The sequence below is a fragment of the Poecilia reticulata genome, chromosome 19 (assembly GCF_904066995.2).
Source record: "Poecilia reticulata chromosome 19, P_reticulata-male-v2, whole genome shotgun sequence".
Classification (NCBI taxonomy): domain Eukaryota; kingdom Metazoa; phylum Chordata; class Actinopteri; order Cyprinodontiformes; family Poeciliidae; genus Poecilia; species Poecilia reticulata.
In genome coordinates this window covers 5,276,062-5,294,116 of record NC_088848.1, presented here as the reverse complement: position 1 = coordinate 5,294,116, position 18,055 = coordinate 5,276,062, and the positions used below count along the sequence as shown (strand labels likewise).

General features: G+C 37.8%; 1 long non-coding RNA gene across 1 annotated transcript in view; it reads right to left on the bottom strand.

Moving 5' to 3' along the window:
- Positions 1–760: 760 nt before the first annotated feature.
- Positions 761–18,055, bottom strand: part of LOC103481309 (uncharacterized) — a 49,688-nt gene continuing 32,393 nt past the window's right edge. Inside the window, exons 2-4 of the long non-coding RNA XR_536268.3 lie at positions 12,310–12,483; positions 11,413–11,501; positions 761–6,952 (exon numbers count right to left, since the gene is read on the bottom strand). This is a non-coding gene — a long non-coding RNA (uncharacterized LOC103481309). The remainder of the gene's footprint in view (positions 6,953–11,412; positions 11,502–12,309; positions 12,484–18,055) is intronic.

Genomic DNA, 18,055 nt, shown 5'->3' with positions numbered 1-18,055 from the left:
TAATTGTTACAATGTGAAGTTTTTGTTATGCAACGACTTCAGAACAACACAAATTGATGAGAAGTTTTATCTTACCCAAACAAACACTCTCTTTTTTTTTTTTACAAAAACTATTTAACAGCACTTTTAACACTACATTATGATGTACCTCATATCCTTGTCCATATAAGCACTACTGTAATTTTGGAAAAGACTGTGAGCATTAGCTAACAGATGTGCTTTTCTCTGAATGTACGTGGCATACAGATGAGCTTCAGATCCCTCATAAAGCAGAAATCAATAGGTCTCCGTCTGTATTCAGACTGCTGACAGGCAGGTGTGCTTCAAAACAACCAAACATCACCTCCACTCCACATTCAGAGCACACAAATGCCTTTCTGACACCTGTGAAATACAGCGTAAAAGGAAGAGAGAGATACGGAAGGGCTAAAAGAGAAAATAAAGGAAAGATGTGATTTTTTTTCCTTTTTTTTTTTTGCTGTAGATCAAGCCAGACAGTATGATAGTGAGCGATGAGTGTGATGGTGCAGAGGACACGTCTGTTCCCCTTGTACAACAAAACAGCACCAAAGATGCATATAGCGTTGAAAGTGGACATGTTGACATCCGCGAAGTCAAGAAGAGACCTTTCAAGAAGGAGTGGGAAGAACAGAAGACAACAAAAATACTCTTTCATTTGTGTTAGCGTGGGACACAAGTTCAACCACAGCAGGTTCTAACGTTCAAAAAGTAACAGGAAGGCAATGATAAAGTGCACTGCAGCCTGAAGCGACCAATTCCGAGTTTTTTACCGGGGCGGTTCACACTGCCAGTAATTGCGACCTGTATGCGTTCTGCAGTGTGAACGGGCAAACGACCTGAAAGTGTCCCGCATGCGCAGTAGAGGGCGCAATAGCGTCAGCGTTCTCAGTGTTCTGCCAACCGCCACAAAAAGAAGAAGTGCTCAGTGTTTGCGGAAGCAAACATGGAGGCTAACGGTGTAGCATAGCTTACACATTTGAAGTTGTTGCCCTGCCGGAGTGACATATTAACAACTTAATCCTCATATAGTCCATCATGTTTGTTGTTTTTCTTCCCGCTTGCGCATATCAGGACGGAGAATAGTGAGATTTGTTGAGAATCAGTGACGTTCAGTTCGGATGAACGCGACCTGGACGTTAGGTCGCATTTGAATCGGATACGTTTCGGATATGGGTCACATTCTAAAAAGAATCCGACCTGTGCTGTTCACACTGCCATAAACACCATTATGTCAAAATAAAATCGGAATTGGGTCACTTCAGGCTGCAGCAGTGTGAACGCAGTCATAGAGATTAGTATTAGCCGGTTACACAACACTTTTAGGAGCAGAGTTTTCGTTGTTGCCGTCTCACCAGAAGGCTTTGCGAAGTTTTACTGATTAAAGTGAAAAGTGATGAGAAAGCTGTTAAGAGTGCTGTTTTTAACAACAGACAAACTGAATACCACATACCAGCCTCGGGCTCATTCTCCAGTCCAGACACTTTTATATTTTTCTGCTGCTGCATCCTCCCAGTAGGAATTTGTTGTTCAGGTTTGTACGTCTGTCCTGATGTGACTTTTACCATTGAACTACTGGAGGACAGGAGTAGTTTACTGGTAAAATGATACTGAAAGGCTGCAGATACCTTGGTGTTTTGATCTGAGCTGTAATTGCCGCTATGCAGAGTTTAATGCATTATAGATACAGATAGTGATTCTCTACTTGTGTGTTGTTTAGCTGTGGCATTAGCAGCAGTATTTTCTGTGGTTTGTGCTGGAAGAAAGGGTTCACTGTTCACTGCGCTGGCCAAAAGGAAACACACCAGAAGCCAAAATTACACCAGAGTAAGAAATACATAATGACCACCAGTAAAGAGGATCTATTCAATTTTTATTTATTTATTTATTTATTTGTTATTACTTATATTTGGTTTTCTACCGCTTCTAGAAACAGTCCAAGAGCTTAATAAAAACACTTAGTCATTTTCTGGCAATGACTCAACATTTTTTGGTGTCTGGAAAACAAGTCATTTCCCAAACCTCCTGATTATTTGGTCACAATCAGCAAGAACTGCACATTTACAGTTACTTAGCAACCCCAAGTCCAACCCGTCATCTAGTGGAGCATCGTGAGTGTGTTTGTTCATCTGGATATATTGCTGTATGCGCTGCTGGAGAAGTTGTCATCAACCTGTTCAGGGAGGCACAACAGGAAAGATCCCTTTTAAAATACAGACAGAGTCAATAAATTAGAATGTGTTCAGATGAGGCCCGTTTGTTAAATTAAAACTACATTTTGAATAACAGCCTTGAAACAGGTATTAACATTTTTTTATTAAGCTCACATTTCTTTAAAGAAGTGTTTAATGGTCTGAATCAACATTCTAATTTTAAATGTCAAATTTTCATTAAACACAAATGGAAAATCATGATTATTAAAAGGATAAAGGCATCTGTCTTAGTTATCAAGTGGCTGAAGTAAATTAGCTTTTCAGAAACATACTTTATTGAATTGATTTCTATATATGTGTGTGTATATCATGCACATACTTTTCATCAAGTCCATATTTCTTTATTAAAATGTTTTTTTTTTGTTTAACATGATTATATTAGCTGTAAATGAAAAAAATCATAACAGGAATAAAGGCTTGAAAATCTCAGCATGTTAAATCACATTTCATCTTTATATAATGTACTTCACTTAGTGAATTGAGTTACTAAAATAAATTAACTTTTCAGTTCTACTTCAAGCCATTCATCAGTCCATCTATACGTGGAAGTGCGACATACAAATTTAGAAGTGATGTATTTTAAGGATTTTCACAGGTCAGCAGCACTTATAGTATTTGAATAATGAGAAGGAAAAACAAAATGAAGCAGGCTGCAAAAAATAACTACACATAATATAATGATCTTTAATCTTAAAAACTGTTAACCATTTACCCTGGGAGAACGTTTGCACCGCAGCAATTTAGTCTGCTTATGACGTGCAAGAGTTTTTTCCTCAAATTGTTTCCTTCACCTGTAGAAAACTCATCTGAACTCTGCAGCAAACTAAACAAGCAAAGTCTGGTCTGCCTGAAAATGAGGTTGATGTTTCACCTGGAAGAGAGCCAGGATGTGTTCACTTATAGTGAGAAAGAAAGACACAATGTACAAAACCAAAGACAGAAAAGAGGAGAAAAAAAACAAACAAAAAAAACATGCTGATAGTGCGCTACCTCCGATATGGCAAGATGTATTCACATTTAATAGCCAACATTGATCCGTAAATCAATTTTTTTTCTCCATAGCAATTAACATTTCAGATTTCCAGACTGGCATTCTACCCGTGGTGTGTGGTGAGGTCCATGTCTGGTGAGGCACTGACTCATCCGCAGTCAGCTGCACAAACCCAAGATCCAAAATAAAAACTTAAGTTTCCAGTTTTGAAATGATTTGGAGAATCTGAATTATGCTTTCATCAGTTATGTTCTGCTTGACAATACAACAGCAAGAAAAATAAGAGCATTTCATACAAGGTCAAATTATATTTTTTGTAATTTGTTTACATTTTTTGTTTTATTTCAAATTTTTTAGTCTTTATTTTTTGTTCAAATTTAAAAATGTGTATGACCCTTCATAAATATCTGTCATATTTTTGTAAATCCTGTCCTTTTTGTCTCTCATCTTCATTTCATTTTTAAGTCAAGCTGCTTCAAGGAGGACAGTCACACTGACTGCATATTATTTTATTTTTCCATGTTTCTGATTATTTTCAGTTCTTCCAAAGTACAGAAGAAGAGCACCTGTTGCACATTGTGTCTACGCGGCTCAGCATCGCCCCCTATTAGTGAGGCACGGTACTTACATTAAAACAAATTACAGAATTGTCATGCGGATATATTGATTTTCTCTTATCGTTGCTAGTACCTATTTTACTTGTTACATTGACAGGTGAGGCAGTGCCACCTGTCAGCAAAGATTACTTGTTCCTTGGACAAATTTCATATTTTTACTGCATTTGGAGTTTCACTGGGAGGAAGTCTTAATTCAAATATCAATCACTAAAATAGGAAATAGATATAGTTACACTTTTGATCGAATGCTACACTCATATTGAACTGATTAGATCAATGTTAGTATAAATGTGTCAGTAAAGTAACACTATGCAATGTGTCTCTATATTGATCTACATGTATCCGTAATTTATCAAGTACAATTGTGTGCAGTGTTGTTGAGAAGGTCAGAGAGCTGTCAATATTAAAATGGTTCTCTCAGGGGGAGGCAAGAAATCAATGCCAACAATCTGCCCTTTCTATGTGAACAGTTGATAAGTTACATCTGTAACCGGTGTAGGGAAGATGCCTTTGAGGGTCATTAAAATTCTTCTCACTGTACAGAAATCATTGATATTCTCAAACAGTTTATCTGAAATCACAAGGTGTCTCAGAAATGGAATAATTACCCTAAATCATTTTAACTTTTTTTTTTTCCCCTCACATTATAACCGCAAACTTTGGTGCTTTTTATTGGGAATTATCATGGTAGAATAACACAAAGTAACATGAAGTTTGTTTTTACAACAAAACAAAATCTGTTTCGATCTTTTTTTCAACATGCAAACCAAACTTTGATAATCTAAATGCTTAATAAAATCATAGCAAAAAAAATGTATAAAAGCTAAAAATATATCTAAAGTGATCAACATTTTATCCGGGAATTGAAATGTGATTAAAATGGAGGAGCATAAGATGTAACTTTGACTTGGAATAGTGTATAGCATATATAGTTTTTTTTTTATTTAATTAGGTTTTTATAAGTGTATCAATAACATCAAACACTGACTAAAATACAGCAAGATTCACTTGACTAAAACTAGACCAAACCTGAAAATGCCTACAGACTAAATTTATAACAAGAGTTTACAATTATTGAGGACTACGATTTAAAGAAAAAACAGTGTAACGCACAACTGATACAGTCATATTCAATAAATTAGAATGTTTGCCAGATACTTTCAAGCAGGTATTAAACACATCAAAGTGAAGCAAACTGTCAAGTTATGAACGGACAAAACGCATGTAAGGAACTCAAACAGTGACAAAAACCCATAATCTGACCACTTGCATCCACAGGCTGTTTCTGAACATAAATAGATCTGCCAGCAGTACAGATGGACAGGCATGCTTGGGAGATTTATTTATTTATTTTTTTCCAGTTTTTTGGAGGAGACAGAGGGATTGGCATGGGATAACCGAATGAATTCCTTGCAGCAAGAAGGAAAATGTGTTTTTGCAAGTCAATATTTTTAGTAAACAATGAGCTTGAATTAACTTGGTAAGTTAAAATTAAACTACCCGACTCTTTCGAAGAACATTTTTGCATTCTTTATCCTTTGATAAAGTTGCAGCCGGTTTATTTTTTAAAAAATGTTAATAAACCAGTTTTCTGCACGGTATCAAAACTTCCCAATTTCCTTAGATGAGATTTTAATTAACATTTTACACATTTACTGCGCATTAATTTATATTGTGTCATCTTGTGAATATTGTTGAATTCACAAGATGGGTGGAAACATTAGAAAGCAGCACACTGTATAACAGCAGTTATTTCTTAAACCCATCAGACGGAGCATGTTAGAATTATTCTGTGACAGCTTGAAATGTGAAGCGTAAAAAATAAAACATTTACTTTATTCTCTTTAAATGAGGAGACTAATAGGGTTCCACACCATGAAAAATCTTTTATCAGTGATTGAACTACATGCGCCTTAATATTTCAGGACTTATTTTACCAGCTGTAGATTTTTTCTGAGTCTCACCTCCTTGAGATAATTACCCTGTAAATCATCTCCGTTTCGGCTTTTGCTCCTCCTTTACTTCAGGTTTTTCTCTATTATGTCAGCTTTCACTTATAAATCAGAGGTTATGGTACTTTACTCAGTCTATTTAAGAGTGAGGTGTATAACTTTTTGTTCTCTTTCCAGCTTCGGTTACCGTTTCCTTGAGAAAGGTACGATGGCAACTCTAACATTTACCCCTCTGATCTGCAACTATGTAATCTAATGAAGATAAAGAATTATATTTTTAAGTTGCACAGGATGTAATAATTCTTTGTGTGAGTTCTGAAGTACATCGCTATGAAAAGCAGAAATAACTGATGTTAAAAGTCATTTTTAATGAATTGAGCAACTTTTCATCTATGTCCTTTTCTGCTTTTCTATGGTTGCTTTATGTTCACTGAAAACACTAATCAGTGAGTATTTGAAGGGAGCGTTGAGTCATTTATGTCAGGGTTGTCGTAAAAACATAAAACACGAAAATATGAAATGGGGAAAAAAAAGAAAACAGACATCGTACACAACCTGTCTATTGCGCATTGTGGTGAAACACCACACATTTCTCTCTGCAGAGCTGTCCCCTTAAAGTCTTCAAGGACGAAATACAACATCTTCTTTATCCTTTTCAGGACTTTAAAAGCAAACGTCAAACTTAATGTGTTCTTAGCTTTCCCTCTTTGCTGCTTCTGTTCACTATTCATCTCCTTTTCTAAACCTTCCTCCCACTATTCTTTCCCGTCACCCCATGCTGCGGCCAATCCACTTGATACTGTATTCATTTAAAGTCCTGTTCATCAGCCCTGTTCTGGAAAATTGGTATCACTGCACTTCATTTCCTGTTCTTGGGCTCGCTTTTACTCTTAGAGATTGTGTTAAATAATGTACTTTGCTGTTCTATTCGTATCTTTATGAGACGTCATCCTACTCACATTTTGACAAGTAGGGGTTTCTTCCTTCAGCCTCTTTCTATCACACTCATTTTCTTCATTCATCAGCGGCTCAGAGTGCTCCTCCTCAGCCTCACCTGGCACCTTCTTATACGTCTCCTCACTTCCTGCCGTCTTAGATTTCTTCACCAGCCTCTGGTGTCGATCTTACCTTCCACACGGACTCCAGCCGACATTCTTCCTCCTTCGAAAAAGTAAAGCGTAACAGAATTACCCATCTCGAGACAATTCTACTGGATTTAAGCTGGTTTTATGACGCCCTAAGAGCGCAGACGCCGGATCTCGTCAGGATGAAACTTTTTTTTTTTTTTTCTTATTCAAATGCTATCTTCTGAAAAGATTGGAGAAAGTTTTTGGATTAAAGAAGAAGTAGCTCTACGCCGATTTCAAAGAGGAATGTTCAGAAAGATTAAATACCTGGCTTCTCCTCATTCATTATTTTCATAAAATTCTAATATAATCGCTGAAAGCTGTTTGATCATGGAAGCCGTTTGTGTATTATTTAATAAATTACATGCAGTCTGCGATAATGAGATGATGTGAACATTGACTCAAAAGAGCATGGTTTGTTTTCACTTAATGACATTTATTTATGCAATATTTGAGAAGCATGGGAGTTGATTTCAATATTTTTCTGGCCTGGAAACGTAAAACCTGAAGTGATAAAGCCTCATATGAAGAAAAGAAAAGAAAGAAAACTAATCAACATGGCTTTATACTGATATATTACTTTCAGAAAGGCTGAGCCTTATCCCTACAACTACTTAACTCACTCTGACACTTTTCCCGACTTTAAATTCAGTCATTTAATTAATCAAGCAAGAACATTAAGATTTTACTTCTCAATAAGTAATGACAATAACTTTTATTTAATCTGAATCCTTCCTGAACCTGCTGGCAGAAATACAAAACCTTATTGAAAATAATTCATGAAGAAATAGATATAAAATAAAATCTGATTGAGTGAAATTTCCCCGTCCCTTTTAAGTTGTGCCTGAGGGTGAGAAGAGTCCCCCCACTAAAAACCAGTCTCCCACCACTTACTGACATCAATGCAAGAGATTACATATTTAATTGAGCTTTTCCTTTTGTGTCCCTACACTGACTCAGAAAAACAGAAACACAAATTATTTTTTTAAACAGCAGGAGCCTGAATGGTAACAAAATTATTCACAACTGTCTCTCCTTAAAGGACTTTTTTTTTTTTTTTTTAAATACATTTTTTATTTTTTATTTTTAGTTTCAACTCTCACGTCAAGTTCCTCCTAATGCATTAAGTGGAAGCAACACAGTTTACCCTGAAGCAAAATACAACCTGGCATTTTTTTGCTCTTGGGTATATATACACTCTTTCATTTCTGTCAAGGTTTTTATGTATCAGTAAAGAAATGAAACACCAAGATGTCCATGAGTTGGTGAAATTGAGCAAATAAAACATCAAAATAAACATTTGATGCACAGCGAAAAAGTCTTTGCCCCCAGAAGGGGGTTATGTATTTACTTGGTTATGTATTTTTCACAAATCATAAAATACTTAACTTGTTAGAGGAAAAGAAAAACTGACCTGAAACTGTGTGAAAAAATTATATTCTGTTAACTTTGATCAACAAAATCAACAAAATTATCTGACAAAGTGAAGGAGCAACACATCATGCTCTAATCTAAGGAAAATGACAAAAAAGTTGATATATGAAGTCCAACATATCCATCAGAGTGAAAAGGGTTGCAAAGTTATTTCTGAGGACCTATTTCAACGTCAACCCACAGGCAGAGCCACTATCCAGCAAAAGAAAAATATATTTCTGAGGTCAATCTTTGTAAGAATGACTGAAAATTATTCCAAGATTCAAAAGCTGGTGGAGGTAGAGCGATGATCTGGGGCTGTTTAGCTGCTTTAATACCAGAATGATTCGATAAAAACATAAATTCTACTATGCAGCATGACAATGACCCAAAGCACACCAGGAAGTTCAACTCTGAACTGCTTAAACACATAAAAAGGAAGGTTCTGCAATGTCTAAGTCTTTAGAATTCTATGGCACGGCTTTAAATTCAAATCAATAATATGTATTTATACCAAAGCGAAACTAAATGTCGTTATAACTCATATCATCCACATATGTGCAAAGAGTCATGAATGGTGTCGATGTGGACAGGAAGGATCTCCGGTAGCAGTCAGTCTTGCACTGAATGAAAAGAGGCCTCTGATTGAAGACTGAAGTAACTAATTGTCTTATGACATTCATAGGAACTAAATATCTGGGCAGCAGGGATGATCTTTCACAGTAATTTATCTGTGAATCCACATCGTTTGCTTTTGCTCAAGCAGTATTGGGGCCAAAATTAAGATTATTGCGCACCACTTCCTTGTTACAAGACATTCTAAAGCATTCTGCTAGTCAGATTAATGAGAGGCAGGCATCGCCAAATGAGAAGGAAACTAGCTTTAGCATTACAGAGGCTATCGAATAACACACCTTGGATGGTCACCCACTGTACTTCTAGTTTGACATAATTTACTGAAATCCAATATCACAAGAAATAGAAATACCAAACATAAAACATAAAAGCACAATAATATTGTTTAACAAATTTGTTACCAGCCCTGGCTGATCAGTTACAGGTGCTGGCCTTTCGTTAATCAGGTCAGTAACCTGTTGTGACACGGAAGTAGCCTCTGTTAGGTAATAGGATACATTTCGGCTCCAATGTTGCCAAGTATAGAAAGTCGATCAGAGGGATGTTGGCATCATTAAATCCTTTCCCGTTATGATTGAGTGAAGAGACGGATGGAACGTCCTCCCGCTCTCTCTTTGGCCCTGCTCTGTATCCAGGAAGCCTCCTTTTCAACTCCTCTGGGATCTGGAGTGGCTCGATTAACACAACCTGAATCTTCATCATCTGCATCAGTTCAGCACAAACAGGGAACACACTCATAATCTACCGGCACGCTATAAAAAATGTGTGTTGTGTTGTTTACATAAGTGCTGTTGAAGACCACTTGTACTTGTCAACCATTAAAATTACTTTCTAAACAAAATGATTGGTCCTCATTGTAAAACTCGGCATAAGAAAAAAAAAAAAGAAGTTTGGTCAATGTTAAATTAAAGTTTGTTTACAACGAACGCAAGCTGCATATTTGGTGAAGCAATACCACATATACAATATAGGGGGGAAAAAAATATGAAAACAAACAAGATTCAGGTTTTGCTTGAGGCAGTGCAAACTCAGTCATGATGCAAATACATATTTCTTGGGGGAAATGATTATTTTTCCTGTATTGTGTGATTGTCACAAAGTCATGTATAATGCATTGTGATTTGTTCGGTTGCAGCAAGAGCAAACATATGTAGTGATGGTGTATAGAGTGATGCAGTAAGTGCAACCTGAGGGGAAGCAAGCGTTTCGACGAAGCGGCTCCGATTGGCCCTTGGTTGTGTGCGACACAAAAGGTGAAGAAAGAAAATTGGGGACATTTGGACCAGAAAGCAAAAACAAAGAAATTCTAGAAGGATAATCAACAAAAACAGTCAGAATTTGAAGAATTTATATCAATGTTTAAACATTTATGTCATGGAAAAGAGCATTTTAAAAACAGTGGCTTTCGTGGGGTGTTCTGGTTCTGCTGCAGTGTCCATCAGAGGTGGTGCAGAGAGCTAAATTGAAGCCTGTTTGCGAGAAGCAAAGAAGCAGATTTTTCTAAATGTTTCCCAGCATCTCAGGCCATAATCTCATCCTGTCTCGTGATGCCTCTGCATAAGATCTTCACTCAGTCGTTTCTACAAGAGGGAAGCAAGTCAGACCAGAGATGGATGTCAGGCCTTCAGGACAACCAGCAGCAATGCATTTGCCTCGCAGAGAAATGACAGAATTTTTTCCCAACGCAACGCAACATCCGTCTCCTCTGAATACCGAAAAACCTGAAGGCAGCCACGTTAATTGCAACCCTTGGGTGTTGTCTGGCAGGTGATACTGTAAACTAACAACAATCAGGATGCAAAGGGGGAGGGAGGGGGGTGGGTGGTAAGAATGGCTGGGAGAGCAAAACAACACAATGCTCTCATTGAAAACATAGTTTGAAGAGTGTTTTACTCGTGGGTTCATCAGGGTACACCAGTGATGATGGTGAGACTGACTGAGCTAAAGGCAAAAGGAAAGCTGTCAGAGGCTGCAAAAGACACCAAACTGGAACTGAGGATCCAGTTTTTATTTGTAATTTTTTTAAAACATCAAAGTAAAATGTTCATTCAAATGAACAGCATTAGTCGGTCACTTAACATCCTAGTAAAATCCATAGACTTTGTTGTGATGTGACCAAATTTACAATGTTCAACAGGTGAATGAGCATTTTCACGATTCGCTCATAAACTCAAATATTATATTTAAGCTACGAGATTAGTACTAATGTTTCATAATCAATCAGTTTGTCGTCCACACCGATCTTTTTGAATAAATATTTTAAAAAGACATGTTTCTTTCATATATATGTAAATATCGAATGCGTTGTTGCAGAACATAAAACTCCAAAGATTTGTGGGATGTTATGTAAAACAGAACATCCCAGAGGTTTGTTTTCAGGACGATAGCAGAGTAGAGCTCAGCTTGATTTTCTAACACAAAGAATCTGTGAAGGATATGACATACATGATATCCATTGGTCCTGAGAGGGCAGTTTTCCATTTTCAGCAGGTTGATTTCCATTCCCCATTACTTCTGTGAGCTGAAGTAAAATTCTGCAAAGGAAATGAAGAAAATGAAAAACATATTTGATTGTGCAGATTGATGTGAGCCCCTGATGATGGGCCAAGGTCACAGAAGAACTCCCCGAGTGAGCTCTATTTTATTCACAAGGATAAGAAAAGTCAATGACAGGGTGACGAGGTGACTCTGGGACTTGCAGCCGACGGGAGAACATGAGGGACAAAAGTGGCAACATAAGTGAACTGTCAAAAAAATAATTTGACTATTGAATAGCAGCTGAAAATAATGATTTTCCCACTATGGGGTAAAAGAGGTTTGAGTGTAAAAGTCCATATTGCTGTGGATGAAGCAGCGATGCACACAAAGTGTGTTTGCAGTTGCTGTTCTCCACCAGAAAAAAGCTCATTCTCAGTCCCAACCTATCATCTTTCATTTTATTTTCCCCTCTTTCTTCTGAGACGTCACCTGCAGAGCTACATGCTAACACTCACAAGCAAAAAAGGTGCATTTTCAACCCTAATTTTCTTGTCATTATGGAAAGGATTCATGCAGCGCTTTTCCCCCTGAGGAAGCTGTAAAAGAACCTGGGAGCTAATTTATGCCAGATCCTGCTGGCAGCAGATTCTGCAACACCTCTGCAGGCGAGGTGCTTTGTACGTATCTGTTAGTTTTTACACCTAAGCACAAATTACACATTGCTGGAAAGAAACTCGTCAAAACATCGCCTAAAGGCGTCACAGTAAATTAGAGATTATTATCATTTTATTTACATTGCATGCGAGTTATCACCATGAAACATGTAATTAAGTGGCAATAAAACATAAACATAATTTGACTAACCTGTGATTTCATTGAGTGGAACATGTGAATAAGTGAATGATTAGTGTAAAAGTGTTTCATACTGCAGCTATCATTCCTTCATCCATTCATCTTCGGTGCCTGTCTGGTCCTCTTTAGGTTTTTTGGGGGTTGGTCTTCAGCTTATCGTCATAGTCAGAAATGAATCAACTCCAGCTGAATAAAAGACACCAAACACAGTTCAAGGTCTGACAGGAAGCAAAACATCAAATCTCTCTGCTCATTAACTTACCAGCTTTATAAGATTAAAGCCAAACTGACAATCAACACAGATCAGTTATTTTAGGCAAATTCAAACAAAGTCGATCAGTGAAAAATTTTATTTTTTTTTTCAAATTTTTCCCTTTAAGCCTTTCCGTAAATCCGATTCAGACGTGCAGCAGCTGTCAGTGTCACTCCAAACGTACATCAGCAGAATACATATGTCAGACACAGTAACCCTCACATATTACTTATCACATGGCAGAAGTGTGAACTGCTGCAGTCACTTTAACAAGCACCCATTGCTTGACCTTTATATATAAACTCCCACCAGCCACTTTATTAGAGACACCTAACTCGTACCAAGACCTTTTTTTCCACTTCAGGGCTGCCTTTATTCTTTGTGGCAAAGATTTAACAAGGTGTTTGAACCGTCCTCTGAGATTTTGGCCCACAATGACATAATGGCATCACACGTCGCAGCAGATTTAACAAGACACTTACGTCAATACCGATGCTCTTCCTTCCCCATCCTGATGTTAGGTTTAGACTTCAGCAAATCCTCTTCACCACATCTAGATGCTTAAATGCAAAGAGTTTCTGAAATGTGATTGGCTGATTCACTGTTTGTGTTAGCGAGAAATGTACAGGTCTATGTAGCAATTTGTTCAGTGGGTGTACCTTGTCCGTCTTTCAAATAAATGGTAAATAGGTAAAAGAATGCTGCTCTACAAGGAGTTCCTCTCATATCTAGTGGGGTTTGAAGAAGACTCAAGTGCAAAGGTTGAGATTTTTCTCAATGAAAAAGCAAGAAGAACTTATATGATGCAGCGAGACAACAATACTCAACAGAGAATCCATCAGGAAACTGAGGAGGTGGTTGATTATCAACAGGGTGCAGCTGGGAGTAGAGGCCAACAGGTAGTGATTTAAAATGAATAATCAAAACTGGGGACTGAACAGAAAGTAATACCACTGATCTAAGGGAGCGAAATCTAACCGTACAAGGAGCAAAACACAAAAAGTAAATCCATTCATCATTTTCCTTTCGGCTCAGCTCTCTCCTAGTCGCTCCAGACGGGCTCCAATCTGTCTATCGATCTCCCGCCCCGTCGTTCCCTCCTCCATGAACACGACCCCAAGATACTTTAATTCCTCCAATTGGAGCAGAAACCCGTCTCAGATCATAGTCTCAGGCTTGGAGGACAAATACAGAAACTGAAAAACAAACAGTGAGACCATTGAAACAACGAGTAAAGGAGAATGAATTGGATATGGCAACACATGTTAAGCAACAATAAGGCAGAAAACCCAAGTGTCCAAATATTCTAACACTCGCTGATTTTTGAGCTTTGGTGGTTCTTCTCATTTGTCCATCAATGAAATTATCAATGAAACTAAATTAAGGAGGATGCCTTGCAAATGCCATTAAACTTTACAGCAAGCATATGGTGACAATGGAAAGAAACAATTGTCTTTAAACAGAAAGAAATTGTATTAGTGGCCATCTGCCATGAGCAACTGTGGGTTGACAGAAAAGAAGGGAGAGAAAAAACACAGAAGCAGAAATACTTTGTGAAAAGCTTTGCGTCTCTCATCTTCAGTTCTTTGCTGCACTGTGTATAGATGACTCATAAACAGTAAGAAAAACTTTAAACTGCCATAATTTCACATTTTTTTAGTCCAAAGTATTTTATTTACTTCAGTTTAGGGCAATGTAGACGTTCGGACTAGCAACTTCAGGTGACCCCTGAGTGAGCACAGAGACTGCTCTATCTATCCAATTTATTATATATTTATATGAATACTGTCACAAATATGACAAGATAATGAACAAGATTTATATGCTCACATTCCTGCAGACTTAACTTTTGCAGAAGTTCCCCAATATCAGTCATCTGCAGCGCATAAAGATAAGTGCCTGTCAGATTTGATTTTTTTAAGAGCAGTAAAAGACAAGGCCATCTTACCAAATATAACAGTCTGAGATGGGTCAAAGAGGCTTAATCCCATGGGATATAGGCATCATCAATCATTTTTAGTGCTGATGATCAAGTAGCGGGCCGAGCTCAGGACATCCTGCCAACATCAAATGGAGCCAAGAGACTACCGAGTTCAGAAACGTAGCTGGTGCTGCGGCTGCCTGAGAGTGCAATCAAGTTTCAGACAAGGGGAAGAGTTGCTGACAGAACCACCATCCATTAAGAGTTCTTCAAAAGCTGCGCGGAAAGACGGCAGAGACATCCTCCGCCGGAGCCTTCGGAACTAACGAATCTGTTCTCGACTTGGATCCCGTCAGCTCCCATGCCTTCTTTTTGTTAAACACCGCGCAGACAAAAAGTGTACTTCGGCGCCGTAGTTATTCCGGTTTTCATGTAAGCTTCAGTAAGTGCACCGTTGTAGGAAAAATATCAAACCCTCTGGGGAAATTAAGGCGTTTATAGTCATTTTGGAGCTCAGTGTCAGCCTGAACTTAGTCAGAGGTTTCGGGAGCAGTGTGCGCCGCTGATCAGAGGAAATTCCAAAACACCTAATTTGGAGAGTGCTTCAGTGTGTAAAAGTTTAAAGGACACATATTTGTGTTGAAATAGTCAAGATGCACTTTGAATTTGTGTTGAAGCCGTCAGATTTAAACATTAAACTGTGTCCCTGTGGACCTTTAACACATCATGACTCATCCTCTAACATCGGATCTCATCTTAAAGGGGCAGCATTATTTGTTTTCCAGGCACAAAGTGCCATTTTGTAGCATGATCAGGTAACTATATTAATGTAAGCTGTTAAAAAAAATTCTATATCTTAAAATAAATTTTACTTTGCAATTTAGGAATTTTGCACAGCTGAATGGTTGCCATAGGAGGTTAAAGGATTTCTCAAACAAACATGAAAGAATCGAGGAAACACTTAATGATTAAATAACGTTGTAACACGATTATATTAAAGCTAAAAAAAAAGGTCAGTTTTACGTGACAATGCCAATTTAAGGTATGAAAGGTTCCACAGAATATACCATACAACATTTATGACACTGGGTTAAACGTATGTTAAATTATAAAATAGGTAAACAGCAGCAAAGCAACACATTTTTCCAGTAATGGTATAAATATGACAAAAACTTCTAAACTACAGAATTACACAAAGACTTTAAGTATTATAAACATCATTTCAGGAAAGCTTAAAGGATGAGGAGTAAATCAAAAGGATGAGGACTAAATAAGCTACAGAAGTATAAAAAAAAATCTAGCCAGATAACAATTGCACACACAGACCCCACACACAGTTTAAGATGGCAGCTGTGAGGACGCTTTATCGATTTGTGATCAAACCTGCAGAGGCAATTCAATCCATTTTAAGCAACAGAGGAAATTCCAGTGGGCAATCTTTTACAAATGACTGGACGGCTGCATGCGTGTGTAGCTCCAACCGTGGAAGTGTGTATGCGTGTGTGTAGTCGCTGCGTGCAACACTTCAACATATTGCTCATGAGTGTGCATTCAAAATGATCAGGCAGAGAGTTTGAAAAGGTTCACAGACAATACCTGAAGTGTAGAATAATCAGGACAGAGATTGAAGAGTAGAGGAGGGATAAAAGTGGAGGGAGAGAGACTGAAGGTTAGAAATATTGAAAGAGCGTAAAGATAAAAAATAAAAAAAATCACTGTTAAAACACTGCTACAAAAAAGAATGTTGAAAAATTAGAAAGGCATTTTTTTTTCATATCATAACCAGAGATTTTATTTTTTTAATCATTCATCCCTTCTCACTGTTTGCTCTCGCAGTTTCCTCTTGTGGCTCTTGCTCCCTCACCAAATGCAGATGGCATAATTAGCATCCATCTTCACAAAAGACACCCAGAGAAAGAGACGACCACCAGTAGAGGACAGATTTAACAGGAGCCACTCAGAGATCTGTCAGGCTTATCGCAGCTTTTGGAATAAATGATTCAAGAAAGAAAAAAGGGTGATGAGAGTGAACAGATATGATATTGAAAAAACAATAATTTGGAAAATCCTTGACACCAGACAGCTTCAAGAGACTACCTCAGAATAATCACTGTGTGTAGGATGTTGCCAATAAACTAAATTAAAAAAAAAGTAAAAAATTGGACATGAACAGGAATGTACTGTTACAGTGTGAGTAAACCAAGCCTTGATTAAATGATTCATTAAACTCTTTCTGAGTTGCAGTTTCAATTTGCCAAGAATAAAAAATAGTATCCAGTTTAATGCAATCATGTGACAGGTAAAGTCAACGCAGTTTAAAGTAGCAAACATGATTTTTTTCTCATAAATCATTTTTTGCTGCTCAAGAGAGACGCCTACAATCCTCCACCTCTCTGCCTTTGCCGAGTTCAGTTTGTCAAATTCTTTCTCTAAAAGTTTTAAGTGGTCACTGAAACTTCTGTCCTGAACTTCAGGCACAGCATTTTAGTTTCTACCGTCTCAGAACGGGCAGACAGGTTGCTGCTGAGATCTTCAAGAAACTGATTGCAAGTCGATCAAAAAGCTCAAGTGGAGAAAAGTAACATGTTCCTTCCTTCAAAGATTTAAGCTTTCCAACAGGAAAATCTTTCCACTATCAGTAAGCAAACAATTACCAATAATATTACAACTTGTTGACATTTCAAAGTTTTAGATTAGCTTTGACTTTCAAACACCCTTTCTGTCAACAAGGGAGAAACAGAAGGTGAGCCTGCTTCTCCAGACTTCACGTTGCATTTGGTCTACAAGCTGAACAGCAAGGCAGAAAGTGGACAATCGTGTCTTTTGTCCCGTAGGAAATGGGAGCTTCACGAAATCAGTTACAGCAACAAAGCTCGATTCAAACTTCCCCAAATCCAGCGGACTTTCTAGGCGAACAAACTAGAGTTCGACTCGACTGAGGCGGACTGAACAGAGCTGGCGTGTCGTGGGACAGAGGCTCTTGAGGACGGGATTCAGAGACCCTTGCTGTAAAGAGAGCTGTAAATCTCAGCAAATCAGTCCGCTGAATGTTTCTGCTCTTTGCATCTCTGGTAAACAACACTCCAGCAGATTAAAAACACTTCAACATGTTACAAAAAAAAAAAAAAAAAATCCACTGAAGAAATCTACTACTTTGCAGACTACCTCATCGTTTCTTTCTTTTAAAATCAGGAAATCTCTTCCTGTAGCTCAGTTGGTCTGTTTTCTTTTAGTAAAACATATTTTTTTGATTCCAAGACATCAAATACATTCGAACATCCCTTCATAAATAAAGGCAGGAATGATAAATGACGTGCCGTTTCCCTGGGAATCCCTTTAATGCAGCCTTTTTAGGGTAGCAGCCTCCCTGTAGGACCCGGCTGTCAACTTCAGAGATACCACATGTGTTGGATCATCGGTTCACTGGGGATCGACTCTTTCCTTCTCCGGATTTCCATCCTTTTTAGGTTTCCAGCAGCGTTGTGGTGTACATATAAAACCCTAGCAGTGCCTCGCATGCTAATGTTTCTCATGTGATGAATATTACAGGTAACATCTGGACTGAGACATTTCTGATAACTCAG